We start from the raw sequence: 13,085 nt of genomic DNA on the forward strand, positions 1-13,085 counted from the left end.
TATGACTGAAAGCGGAGYGTGTCGTGCTGGTGTTTGTGCCCTGAGAACGCAGCCTTTCCCTTCCCCTTCCCCTTCGTCCCGGAGCCGCTGCGATAATGCAGGCAAAAACTTGCTCAGAAGGGGAAAAACGGAGTAAAACTCTGCTAACAGGCAGCGGCTGCATCCGAGGGTTGGGCAGCTCCCCTGCCCGGCCGGCGGCTCCTCTGCCCCGGCACCACGTGCCAGGGACGCTGGCGGTGYGTCTCCGAGCAGCGGCTTCCGGAGGGACGAAGTCCGCTCTGGCTGTCGTCCTCGGCGCCGGCGCGCTGAGCTGATCCGATTACGGCGGCGAAGGCTGTTAACAAGCGGCCGCGTTGCTGTTGTAGATCTGTGGCAATGCAATTAGGCACGCGCTGCGCGACCTGCACAGATTAGCCGAAGGAGGATGCCGGGGTCCGACAGCCGTTCGGACCGCGGCGCTCCGGGAGGGAAACGCGCTCGCTTTCCTTAGCTGGGCCACCCCGTGCGGATGGGGAACGAAGCCGCTCCGGACACTCGTCCCTGCCGGCGCGGCCGGCTCCTCGGGCTGCTGGGCAAACCGACCGCTCGCTCGTGTTGCGTTTTGTACAGCGCTTTTGCTTCCTAATTGGATACAGTTTCCCACAAGAAGATAAAATATTTAAAAACAAGTATATGAAAGGGAAAGTCAGCCCTTATTAAAAGGACTTTGTCGTTTTGAGCTGATGCCTTCAGGTGCTCTTTTGTACTTCATCCTTATAGATATAAAATTATCATCTGAAGGAAGACTGTTAATAAAACTGACGCTTCCCCATCAGTCAACTTAATTCACAATATGACACTTCCCAAATCCAATTACGGCTGTCTGATGACTGGCAGTCAGCGYGACGCTATTGTTTGCGTGGAAAAGCGGATGCAGAAGCGGGATGCAAGGTGTTCGTTACGCCCGAGGCCGTTCCCGTTGGGGCGAACGCGGAGCCGCGGCCGGCGGTGCGGGAGGCCACCACGGAGCCGTGCCGGACGTGGTTCCTGCGGGCGGGCGAAACCTGCGGAGCGGCGTCGCCGAAGGGCTGCGAGCAGCGGCCGTGTCGGCGCGGGACGGGGTTTGCGCCCGCAGGGGCCGAGGAGCGAGCGCTCCGTTCGCGCCGTGCGCGCTGTCGTGCCGCGGGAGCGCGTTAGCACGGTCACCGCGAGCTGGGGTAGCTCCGTCCTCGGCGTGCAGCCTGCCCAAGCTGCTGCTTTTCCTTCCCCCCTTTAGCTAGGGGGGGACGGCTGCTAGCGGCAGGATGCAGCCGTCGGCAGCCGTCGCATCCCTGCCGTGCTCCCGCTCCGCTGGCGCCGACGAGGCCGGAGCACGAGCGGTCCCAGCCCGCCTGCGACAGCGCGCAGAGCCGGGCGGACGCGTCCCGCGGCGCTGACTCGTCGTGTTGCAGGACTTGTCGTTCCTTGCGCCTCCCTGGGGACACTGAGGCAAGCGAATCCCGTCAGGAGGAAGACGTGTTTGGATGGAGCCGGGAGGAGGGAGCAGCGCGGCGGCTGCTGCCGAAGCCGCGGCCGTGACGCCTCCGCTTGGCTTCGTCCCGCTGCGTTGCTGCCTCTCCTGGGTTTTCCTCCTTCCTGGGGCCCTTCCCGCGGCCCCCATTCCGGCTCCGAAGGGGCGGGAGAGCGATGGCAGCCCCGGAGGTGGCCCTGCGTCGCTCGAGGCAGCACCGGSGTCTCCGCCGAGCCCGGGCGCCGGCTGCGTGCGGCACCGCAGGCCCTCGGGGCGCTCCTGCACCGTYTCGCTGTTCCCCTTGACCGGGGTTGTCGGTCTAGGGACACAAACCTCKCGCGATCACCGCGAGGAGCAGCGCTGCGGTGCGTCGCCGCTCTCCGCTGATGCACCCTGCGTGTCGGTCCCCGTTTTGTCGCCTCTCGCTGGCTGCGGGGCGTTGAACGGGAACGAGGCGCATCCGTCCTGCGCGCGGGAAACCTGCCGCGATAACCGTGACTAGCTGGGGCCCGCCGGGAAGGCGGCGAGGGAGCGGAGTCCTGCTGGAAAGAAGTAATTYCTGAAAAAGAGAAAGGGGGGGAAGCTCTCTGAGACGGAGGCGGAGGGCAGGGAGCGAAGCCCCATCGCGGGGGTCACGGCGCTAACGAAACACGAGGCCGCAGCGTAACGCAGCCTTTCCGCCCCGTTTGGCAGGATACCCGACTAAGCAGCACGAACGCTTGCTCCGGCCGTAAGTTGCTGCTTTCTGTAGCAACCCAAAGGGCTCCGTCAGCCCCGGGGTCTCGTCTCTAAACGGCGTCGCTTTGACTCAGCCTTATCCCTCTCTGCCCCGGCCTACGGCATTCCTCCTTTTCCTTGGAACCGACGCTCCTGAGGAATTAACACACATTTCTTATGGCTCTTGCATCTTCTTGGTGCGTGGCCAAACCACGTCTTTTTGGTTAACTCACCTGTCTGCATAAAGCTGTTCGTGTAGCCGCTTAAATGCACTTTCTTCTCTTCCCCTCTTCACCGAATCCTCTCCAATTTCCAGCCCTTTTATAAATAAAAAGGGAGCAAACCTCTAACGGAGCCTCCCATGCTCGGAGATGCCGTGGCRGCCTGAATGCGGCGGCTGAAGGGAGCCTGGCTGAGCCGGGCCTTTCCCCGGAGGCAGCGCTGGCCCGAGCRCGGCTCCGCGGCGCCGTGGGAAAGTCGCGCCGGCCGTTCCCGCGCAGCCGCCGTGCTCGCGGGGGACGCGACGTGATGCAGCGCGACGCAGCGCGATGCAGCGCGACGCTCAGCCGCCCTTGGGGACCCCGCTGCGCCCGTCCCTCCCGGGGGCGGCAAAGCGGTGCACGACGCGCTCGCTGCCGGATCGGCTGGTATCCTGCAGCCGCTCTAGGAACGGAGCGTGATCGAGCATTATCCTGAAAAATTATATTTCGCTCATTTTGAGCTGTCTATAAGCTTTCCATTACCGATGTCCCCCAAACYATTTCTCTTCAATTTCCATTTTAAACCTCCTGATTATAATGGGGCTTAGAAGCAGCTCTCAATTTAATCTGAGGARCCCTGGCTCACCAGAAAACAATTACTCAGCCTCATGAAAGTAACCTTATTTTTAGCAGCATTTCTGCCTAACATTTAAAGCTGAGCTGAGTATGGTTTCAATCCAGCCCAGCTCGTTAAAGTGGGCAAAGAAATAGCTTGCGTGTCCCCGCGAAGCTGAGGCGTTCCCGAAGCGGCCGTTTGTCGAGCAAAGCTGCAGGACTCGTCTGAACGAGGATCTCCTCCCCTGCGACCAGCGGCTCCAGCGGCCGCCTCCTCTCCGGGCAGCGGCTGCGGTGCAGAGGGGGCTTCGAGGCCAGTGTTTGCCCTTCTCCATGGGCAATGGTGAACCGGGGCGGCAGCCGGCCTTGCCACGCTGCCCTCGCTCCGCCGCCGAGGTCTGCTCGGCGGAGCGCGGCTTTGAGCCGCCTCCCGACGCGAGGCCGGAGGTGGCACCAAGCAGAGCCCAGCCCCGCGCACAGCTATTGCACTAGCGCAAAACGAAGCAAGGAAAAAAAAAACCCTAAAAATGATGTGTGGTAACGCATCTGTGCCTGAGCAGCCCGGACAGGAGCTGCAGGTGCCGAATGCGCCCGGGCTGCACGGCGGGGAGGTCGCTGCTGCTCCCGCTCAGGCTCGCAGGGTGCCCAGCCCTGGCCGTGCCTCGCCGGCCGYGCCGCATGGTTAAATCCCGCTGCAGACAGCGCATCCGCCGGCGCGGTGCGGGGATCCCGGCCGGGAGCCGAGGCGCCGGCCAGCGTTGCTCCCACGCTGCGTTTTCTGCTCCCCCGACGGGCGAAGACGGGGCGCGTGCTGCGGGCGGCCTCGCACGCCTGGCTTCATCGCTGCCAAAGCCACAATAGTCCGTTCATGCTAACTGCAGGCTTTGCGGCAGCCTTGTCTTGCGAGGCTGGGTTTTTCCTGGTCGCGATAGGTGCTGCTTAAGCCCTCGAGAGAAGGGCGCTTGGCAGATGTCTTGGGAAATGGTAGGTTAAGGGAGCCCGAGAGCGCCGGCAAAATGAGCCGTCATTTACGCTCGGAGGAACCAATTTACATGCTTAATCCTACTTAAAGCAAACGTCCCAGCGCATCCGAGCTGCCGCTCGGGTCTCCTCCCCTCTGCAGTGCCCTGGAGAGCAAAGGGCCGGGACAAGGGCYGGAGCAGGCTCCTCCGGAGGTGCTCGCTGGGCTGCTGGCAGYGCCGCGCGCAGGAGCTGGGCGCCGGCGAGCTGAGCCGGCAGCTTCGGCGCCTCCGGGCTGGTGATGCACGCAGCCGTCGGCAATGCTGCGCACGAGCTAGGCTTGCTCGGAGCGTTGTCCGCRCCGAGCGCTCGGGCAGGGATTAAACCGCTGGGCGTGAAACGCTGAGCACGCAGACGCGCCGACGTGTTTCTGCAAGGACTTTGGGCTCCCGGGCGCCGCGGTGCGGCTCGGAGCCGCCGGGCAGGCCGGGGCCGACCCTCGCTGGGCACCAGCGCCTGCGAAACCCATGGTGCTGCGGCTCTCCGCTGCTTGGATTTCACGTGCAGCCCTGGGCGACGGACAGACAGGCACCCGCACGGCRGAAGGCAGCGACTTCCTTGCTTTCCGGCGCTCTCAGGGCTTATTGGTCGAATAACTCCAATTCTTCATTGCAATTCTCCAAGTCCTGCATGGACCCGAAGGCGTGCAAGTGCCTCGGATGAGCAAAGGCACATAAATTACCTCGGCGAGAATAAGCCAAATGTGAATAATGTTTGTGGCTCATTAAGGCAGTGATGCCGCGTGCATTGAAATGCAGCGAGAATCTGGAAGGGGAAGAGCTGCTCACGTCATYCCTCTTTAACCTGCAAAATGTTAAAGTAAAATACTGGAAGACTTTGCCAAGTGATGGCCTAAAGGATATGCACACTGGCACATGCCGTGTGTTCCTTGCTYGTGAAGAAGTCGCAGCTGAAGGACAAATCCGTGGAATTAGGCAGTGGTCTCGGGCCCTGACACAGTCCGGGAAATGCGGAATCCCCCCAAACCCACCCCGTAACTGCTGCACCTTCCTGGGCGCTTCAGAGCGTTGGAAACGTTAAAGCCGAAAGCTGCCGCCAGAAGGGAGCGCGACCCGTCGGCGCTAGGGCTGGGGCGACGGTCGCCTCGAGCTGCTCTCGGTTTTGGGGCCGTTTCCGTGTTCGTGGGGATGCCGAGGGCTCCCCGGTTTCRGGGCCTCGTCTCCCCGCTGTTGTACCGGGGCAGCAGTCGCCCGCGGCGTGAGCAGCTGCYGGTCCAGCCGGGGACCTGAAAACTGCGGTGGTCGGGCCAAAGGCACGATGCGGCATCGCAGGCAGCGAGTGCTCGGAGGCGACCGTCGCGGGGAGCGTTTCCCAAAGCCGCCAGGGCTGAAACTCTTCCTGCGGGGAACAAATCCGTGAAACCCCAGGCCGGCGGCGGGGCTGCTCGCGGACAGCGGAAGCAGCCGAGCGCGACAACCGGGCCGCGCGCCGCAAACGCGGCAGCCCCGCGGTGACGCCAAGCCTGGCGCAAGCTGCGGCGACTCCGTGCACGGCCGGGAGCCRGGAACGTGCCGGGGCCGCGTCCCCCGGCGGAGGCTCCGGCTGCCGCGCGGCTCGGCATAACTTCCCGCAGCTGCGTCGGGAGCCCTGCGCGCTCGGGGTATAAATAACATCAGCCATCTTTCAGGTGCTTCTTGAAAAATGTCTTATTATTAGCATGGCAGTTGAGGGAATATCCTGATTAAATCAAAAAGGCACCATAAATTGCAGAAGCCAGAGCTTTCTGGGATGAAAAGAAGCAATTTTGTACCCCATCAGCAGAATGTAAATGAACGAGCTGAATGAATTAGCGCATGATAAACTTCTAAGAGGCTAAGTGACAATTTAAAACAGTAGTAAGAGCTGGGGCATGATTTAAGGCTTTAAAAATAGCGTGGCTCTAAATGCAGGGCGATCCATAGATGTCCGGTGCCGCGCCGTCCCTCCCGGCACCCAGGCACGGACGCGCCTCCGCAGCCTTCTGCCGCGGCTCCCGCGCGTGATCCTCGCGTGCGGCATTCCTCCGTCGGCCGACAGCGCCCGGTAAAATCGGCGACACCGATGCTCCTGCCCCTACGGAACGGAGGAACCAAATCACGGATGAAACGTGCTGCTGCCCCGCTTCCCTCTCGCCTGCGGGGCGCTGGGTGCCGGCGAAGCCCGGAGAGCGGAGGTGGCTGCGGCTCGTCGGCCCCCTGCTCGTGCGGGAGAAGCCTGGGCTCGCGTCCTTGCTTCGAGACCCTTCTTGAGAAGCGCGTGGCAAAACGCAGGAGGAAGGACAACCTAATAACCTGGGCTCGCTCCGCTCGGCAGACGAACCGTCCCCTTCTTGCAGACGGGAAACGCTTTTTTCCACAAACGGCCTGAGGCGCTGCAAATTTGATTAAAGAGGGAACAAGTGCTGGTGGACCGGCTCTGCTCGGGAGAACGGCCCTCGTGCCGGAGCGGCGTGCCGGGCGGGAGGAGCAGCGTGCTGGGCGGCCGGAGCATTGGGGAGCGGCCGAGGGCGTGGGAGCCCCAGCACGATGCCGTGCAGCCCCGGCCGCTTGCCGCCCCCGGCACGTGCAATGAGCCCGCGAGCCCGTTGGATGGGCAGCAGCTCCAGCGCCGGGACGTTCACGCAACGCGGAAACGAGCTCTGCGTTCAGCTGCGATCCGCCAAGTCTCTCCTGCTCGTCTCCAGGGGAGGAGGAGGAAGAGGAGGAAGAGCAAAAGCGTGCCCAGAAACACAGCGTTCCCCCAGTGCCTGCGCGGCTGGCAGCCGCTAAGCGCCCATGAATAAATATTTTATGTGCTTTAATTTTCTCATCTGAGCCTGGTGTTCTGAGCCTTTCCTAGCTTTATTTTGCCACTTCATAAATGTTAAAAATGTTTATCCTCTTATTCTTTCCAGCAAACGTAGGACTCGGCTCCCCTTGCGCTTGCCTTCATCTCTATTAGCGCAGCGAAACAGCGCGTCACCTGCGGCTCTGCCGCCGGTAATTCCTCCTTTCTATTTTTTCCCCTTCCTTCCTTCCTTCCTTGTCACCTGAGCGCCGCGCTCGGCATTAGTGGGGAAGCGGGGTGCGCGGGGTCTGCCCGGCCCCATCCGCTCACCGACCTGCCGCCTGTCGGGACGCAGCGTGGCTTTTTGTTTTCCCGTGCGCTCGTCTCATCTCCCTCTTCGTTACCATCCCCTTCCCCGCGCCGGGGCAGCGCGGCGCCGGCAGCCCCGTCCCCTCCGCAGGGCCGTYTGCCTCCTCTGCCTCTGCTCCCCTCGGAAAGCCCCGCTCCCGGGAAACTCCCGCCGCCGTTTTCCTCGGCGGCGGCACCCGAGGAGCTGCTGGGCGAGGGCCGGTCGGAGGCACCGCGATGCCCRCGCCGTGTTTCGGCCGCCTTGGGGGTGCCGCGGGGCTGTCCCGTGGGAARCGCCTCTCCGACGGCCCGGATGGGCGCCGCAAGGCTGCGACCTGCAAAGCCTCCGCCGGCGCCCGCCGCTCGGCCGAGGAAGGGACCTTCATCATCTTCATCGCTACCCGGGGRCTCAGTCCAGCGGGAAGGCTTCGGGGTGAGTTTAGGCGAGCAGGAACGTCTCCCGAAACATGTAACTGCCAGGAATCTGGGGAATCGGCAGTATCTGCTGCATGCTGCAGCTCCGGCGTTGAATTATCCTTTCCTGGTGATTTGCTAAATTTATTCCTCCGTGATTTCTAACAAAATGCGAAGCTCATCATCGCCCGGTGGGTTATTTCCCTTTGTCTGCTTTGGAAGTGATTTTAGAAAACCTCAGATACTCTTAATTACCTTTAATTTTCCAGGCTCCTTTCCTCAACCCGTGATTGCTGCGCAGCTGAAACGCTTCTGTTGTCTTCGCTCCCTCCTTCTGGGCTGAGAAGYTCTAATTTCTGTCAAGGCAGCTGCTGCTTCTGGAGAGTTTGCGGCTGCCGTCTTGGTTTTCGGACTCGCCCTTTCTTTGCCTGTCGCAAGCGCGCGCGCGAGCAGCACGGGTGAAGCCGGAGCGGAGCGGAGGTGGGACCCGGCGGGGCCGCGCCGCAGGCAGGTCCCGGGCGCGCGGAGCTGTTCCGGATTCCCAGCGCTGCTCCCGCCCGCGCCGATCCGCCGCCGCCGTTGTCCTCCTTCGACCGCTTCTGTGCAGAGTGATGGACCAAGTGCGATTAGTACTGAAAACGCGCGGGGCGGCAGCGCGGAGCGAGGGGATGGCGCGTGCGTTGGTCCCCGCGGCGGTGCCGGCCCCGGCGCTCCAGCCTCCCCGCCGTCTAGTCTCGCGGATAATCTCTGTTGGATAAACGAAAGACAAACTATCGTCTGCATAGACAAACATATTTTCCCTAAATATTTTAGGACCATTAACCTCTCCCGGCGCTCTTTGTCATCTCCCAGGTAATTGGAGCGGCTCTGCCTAAGCAGAATTTTCCTCAAATCCGTTATTTACTTACAGCAGAAGGGTCTGGCTTGCGGCTTGTTTATGATGCAGCTGCCGCTACCAGCAGCTTCCTCAATCTTGTTTATTCTTCAATAGATAAAAGCTGGCTGATTGGAGATAAAGTTCTTGATTCTTCCAAAGTGGCGGATTGATCTTGTTGGCCACACTTTGAAATTTGTATGCAATACTTGCATTAGCCCGGCGCTCTCCTCCTGTCGCCGTTCCGCGCGGAAGGTGCACTGCGGCGGTCTGGATAAATTGGTAAAACGAGCTGCTGGAGACGGGTGGAACGCGCTCTGCAATCCCCCCCCCCCCCCCGAATGAGCAGCTCCCCGGGAAAACACGCGAGCGCCAACGCAAGGCGGCGACCGCAGAGCCTCGGCCTGGCGGAGAGACCGTGTCTCCGACGCCCGGAGCCGTGCGGGAAGCGGGCCGTGATCCAATTCCCTGAAATCTCGCACCTGACTCCTCGTGGGGCGGGAGGAAGCGGGGGGGAGGCGAACTGGTGGTTTCCCGAGTGCAGCTCCCAAGGGGATGCTGCGGTGTCCCACGGGGACGACCTGGGTTTTCRCCTTCCGCACGGAGGGCGGCACGTGGACGGTGCGGAGGCCCCGGTGGGGAGCTCGACCGCTCGGGACTCGCCCGAATCCTGCGCTGGTGCAAAAGCGCCCAGGCTCGGCGTGGAGAGGAGACGCTGGRGGGTCCCGCCGCCGCCGCCTCCGGCCCCGTTTGAGCGGGGTCCTCGGGCGATCCTTGCAGCCCTCCCAGCAGCCCGCCTCGCAAAACCCTCCCGCTCGGCACCTCGCCGCTCTGGGGCACCTTCCTGTGATGCATCTCCCGCTTTGCGAGAAGCTCTAATTCCCTCTGCGTTAGTCGCTGCGCAAGCGAGAGATTAAGTGATCTTGGCCGGGCTGCGCGGGGCCCTAGCGCCCGTCTGCGCCGAGGCGACCAAACAGCCTCGATGCTGTTTTCGCTTCCACTTCTTAAACGACCCGGTGTCTTTGCTTCCTTGGCTGCTGCTTGACGCGGCAGAGATCTTTCCTGAGCTGCTTAAACTGGAGCCTTGTTATGCCGCTTCCGAAGAGCGCGCTACGGATTTAAAGCCCCGACGCGTAGCTTGTAGCAGAAAGGTCGCGTTACTCCCTCCAGCGCGTCGCCGCCTGCGCGAGGCGATAGAGGCTTTGCTCCGCTTTTTGCAACCCGTCGGCCGGGCGAGAGCGGCTGCCGGCAGCGCTGYGTGCCCCGGCCGCGCCGCGGGGGCTGCCGGGAGGGGACGGAGCAGCAGGATTTCCGGGTAGATCCGAGTGCGGAGAGCTGAGCTTTGCGGGCCGGCGCAAGCGGCGGGAGGGCAAACCCCATCGCCGGCGTGCAGGCGGTGCCGGGCACCCGCCGCAGCTCGGGGCCCCCGGCCGCCGTCGGCGAAGGCTGCGAACGGGACCCGAGAAACGCGGACGGTTCCTGTCCCCGCGGCTGCCGCTCCTCGGTGCCCTTCACGACCGGCTGCGCRCTTCCTCCGCCGTCGCCGGCTCTCCCGGGCGCTCGCTAAGCGCCGACTTAACCCCGCGGCGCTTCCAGTAAATTGTCCCTCCTGTGACTTTTCCRCCAATAAAAGTGATTTGTAATTAGCTCAAAGGCAGGTTTATCTCCTCTTTGCACCGAGTGTTTTTTGCATGGGACTTCTGAAATAAATATTGGAGAAAATAACCAGCAGCTGATATAAGGGAGTCACCCGCTATATATTTTACCTCTGCTGCTGCTGCAGGAGGAAGGTTTGAAATACGTTTACAGCGGCGCTTAGCACCGTCCCTCGGAGCGGCTCCCTCGGCAAAYGGAGCCGCTCCCCGGCGAGGCTGAACCTCGGCTCCGGCTGCAGCGAGCCGGCCCTGCCGCGGAGGCTCGCGCTGCGCGGAGCCGGGCTCGGACCGATGCCGCCGGGAGCAGCGGATGCACCCAGGCACCGTGGGGCGGCCGGCGTCTCCCCCGGGCTGCAACGGCCCCGAGCCGGAGCCTCCGGCCGCGCCACGGCGGAGAGCGTGGCNGGCACCGTGGGGCAGCCGGTGTCTCCCCCGGGCTGCAACGGCCCCGAGCCGGAGCCTCCGGCCGCGCCACGGCGGAGAGCGTGGCGAGGGGAAGCAGCGCCTCTGCGCCACGGCACGGCGCCGGCAGAACGCGGCCGGGTCCTGCGGCTCGGAGAGCGAAGGGGTTACAGCAGCCTGAAAGGATTATGGTTATTATTCTTCGGAAATATTAGGACAATAAAGACTAAGCTCTGGCTCTATTTATAGAAATTCTAGGGAAATCTCTCTCGAGCCATAAACCCACTTAATTGCGAATCTGCACAGATGTTTCCTTTGAATTTGAAAAGTGATTAATAAATAAATTAGAGTAATGCTTGTTTTGGCTGAAATATAATAATAAATAACGGTTGTAGTGCTTAGTTACCAAAACACCCTCGGCRCTGCATGACAAACCGGCTGTGAGCTAAGCGCCGGGCTGCAAGGCGCCAGCGAGGGAAGCGGGGCTGGAGGCAGGCCGGAGGCCGGGGCGGCAGCGGGGCGGCAGGTCGGCGCTGGTGCACGGCGCTGGTGCACCACGGCGTCCCCGTCCCGCTGCTGCTCGCGCCGCCGGCAACCCCGCGGTGCTCGCGGCGGAGCTGCAGTTGGCTTTTTTAATTCATGCATGATTCAGAGTATGTGTATAAACCCAGGGTAAACACAGGCATGACTCTCGTGTTGACTTTTCCTCGACCCAGTTACTGCGCGAACGTGCCCGGGACTTCGGCAGCCGCGGGAAGGCGAGGGGAGACCTCCCGAAACCGGAGGGCCGTCGGCGCGCRGATGGCCTCCGCGGCGGGCGCCGGCTCGGCGCCTTCCCGGGCCCGAGGGGCCGTCGCCGGCGCGAGGGAACCGCCCAGCCCTGGGGCTCCCGCTGGAACCGGGGCTTTTGTTTTAATTTACACCGCGATGAAGCTCGGAACGGCACCGCACCATAAACACAAGCAGTGCAATCTTAAAGATGAAAATTTTATATCTATTTTGGGGAGAAATAGCCCTGCCTGCCTAATTGAAGCATCTGTCATTGTGACGTTAAATAGTGCATCCATGGCTCTTTTATTGTATTTCCTCGCGTTTCTCATACACTGCTGGATTGGAATAACACCCTTGGCAGGGAGATAAAGGGAGAAAATAGGTATTTCATAACGAGCAGAGCTGGGAACCGCGCCTCCCCCCTTCCCGGGGCAGCGAGACGGCTTTTCCCGAAGGGGCTGCGGACCTGCGGGCTGCCGGCACCCTCCGCGGTTCCGCAGGGATGCTGCTGCCGCCCGGCCCGGCCCGGCCCGCGGCGGGGTCCTGTCCTGAGCAGCAGCTCCGCCAGGTCGCCTTTCCCCRGGGTTTCATCGCCGCCGCCACCGCGGAGCTCGGCGGCCCCGCTCGGGGCGTCGCTCCCGGCTCCGGCGGCGTCGGCCGCGATGAGCCCGTGGAGACGGGCAACGCAAACGGCGTTTAGGGAAGCGAGCGAAGAGCTATTGCTTGGAGGAGAAGCATAAGACACCTAATTGAGATTTCACTGAAACCCACTGGAAATAATTAAAATTGACTTTTAATACTTTACAAACTAATTAAGAGTACTGGACTGGATAACTACATTGAAGTAGAAGTGGCATTTAATTGGAATAAACGGGATCATAATTGGAAATAAGCATAGCACAGCACAATAAACAAGATGGTTGGAAGGGCTGCAGGCAGCGATCCCCGGTGCCGGCGGGCGGCTCGGCTCCTGTGGGTGCAGGACGGCCGGTTCCCACGCTCCGCCTCGTCCCTGGTGCTGGCGGGCGGCTCGGCTCCTGCGGGCATGGGACGGCCGGTTCCCGCGCTCCGCCTCGTCCCTGGTGCCGGCAGGCGGCTCGGCTCCCATGGGCGCGGGGTGTCCCATTCCCGCGCTCCGCCTCGTCCCTGGCGCCGGCGGGCGGCTCGGCTCCCACGGGCGCGGGGCGTCCCATTCCCGTGCTCCGCCTCGTCCCCGGCGTTGGCGGGCGGCTCGGCTCCCACGGGCACCTTCGCAGCGCTTGCGTCCCGCCAGCGCGGCGGCTCCTGCCGGGGCTCGGGCTCCGCGCCCGCGGTCTGTTATATCCCTCCCTCTCTCCGACTGAAAATAATTTTATGGTTAACTACGGACCATCTGTTATCCTCTACTTTTCTAGCGGAGCCCGTGTTCTCTGTGGTCTATTAATATTTATTTAGCCTCTTTAAAACATAATCACGTTACAGGAGGCTTGCGACGCATCTGGGGAGGTTTCGGCTGCCCGTTYGGCCGGTGCCGGCAGCATCGGCGGCTCCGACGGGGCGTCCCAGGGCTGCTCACGCTCGGTCGGCAGCCGGCAGGCGCACGGAGCTGCGGAAGCATGGAGCACGAGCGCCGCGCGGCCACTGCCCCACGGCAGCAGCGACGGGACGAGGCGCCCGAGCCAGGCGAGCGGCCCCGGGGGTCCCAGTTTCCCCAGCGCCCCCGTCCCTGCAACGCGTCGGCTGGTCGCTCTGGCCGAAGCCTCCGTCGAGGGGTCGTTTGGAGCCTTCGCTCCTCCTGCCGGGCGGCGGCGGGACGCGCCGGCCGAGCGCGCGGC

At 62.7% G+C, this 13,085-nt stretch overlaps 1 long non-coding RNA gene across 2 annotated transcripts; it reads right to left on the reverse strand.

Moving 5' to 3' along the window:
• Positions 1–8,153: 8,153 nt before the first annotated feature.
• LOC112975502 lies at positions 8,154–10,076 on the reverse strand. 2 transcript variants are annotated; one of them, XR_003256641.1, is made up of 3 exons: positions 9,284–10,076; positions 8,478–8,713; positions 8,154–8,339 (listed from the first exon to the last, which is right to left on the reverse strand). It is a non-coding gene; the product is annotated as an uncharacterized LOC112975502 (long non-coding RNA). The 2 variants fall into 2 exon arrangements; XR_003256642.1 differs by having other exon boundaries at positions 8,154–8,316; positions 9,266–10,076.
• Between the last annotated feature and the right edge of the window lie 3,009 nt (positions 10,077–13,085).

Source organism: Apteryx rowi, unplaced genomic scaffold (assembly GCF_003343035.1).
Source record: "Apteryx rowi isolate R43461 unplaced genomic scaffold, aptRow1 scaffold_67, whole genome shotgun sequence".
NCBI classification, from domain to species: Eukaryota; Metazoa; Chordata; class Aves; order Apterygiformes; family Apterygidae; genus Apteryx; species Apteryx rowi.